Source organism: Arachis ipaensis, chromosome B06 (assembly GCF_000816755.2).
Source record: "Arachis ipaensis cultivar K30076 chromosome B06, Araip1.1, whole genome shotgun sequence".
Classification (NCBI taxonomy): Eukaryota; Viridiplantae; Streptophyta; class Magnoliopsida; order Fabales; family Fabaceae; genus Arachis; species Arachis ipaensis.
The window spans coordinates 124,008,092-124,008,784 of NC_029790.2; positions in this window are offsets into that span (position 1 = coordinate 124,008,092).

A 693-nucleotide genomic window follows, 5' to 3' on the forward strand; every position below is an offset into this window, starting at 1 on the left:
TAAATTTAAATTCTGATATTTATTTCACCAAACAAATAAATTGACCACTTAATCTGCTTAAATTGATTATCCGAAAGAAGTCATACTCTGGGTTGGAGCTGACTTCCCGTTTCCCAACTTGCTTATTGGGCCAGATCAGATTTTTGGGCCTTATCTATAACAGATTAATGTTCTCTCTTCAATAAGTGGCAGCCAATTGGATGAGGATAAGGTGCAACAGCAATTATTTTTGTGGTGATGGGCAGATGAAGCCTCATCCTCGGCTCAGTTATCAATGTTAAAGAATCACGAGTCAGAAGAGGTGCAATGGATGGCCATCACAGTTTTGGCCACTTGATCTTGGACTTTCTCCTCTCCATGCCATACATACATTCATCCTTAACCACGGATACACGTTATGACGACTGCCATTGGCCAATTGCTCATTCGTTCATTCCCCCAATAAACATTCTAAGGAAAATAGAATAATTTTTTTTTTTTAAACAGTAGGTGTGGAAGCTAATCAACTTTATCTATTTAAGAACCCTTGATTTGTGATAGGGTAAGAAACATTACATTGGGAATGGATAAATACTAAAACCAGTATCAACTTAATTCTTAAAAAGGAGTTTAGAAATAATGGTAATTTATAACTATTATTTATTTTTTATTTGTTATGGGTAAGGCTGTCAAAAGTTACGGTTTAATTCTTTA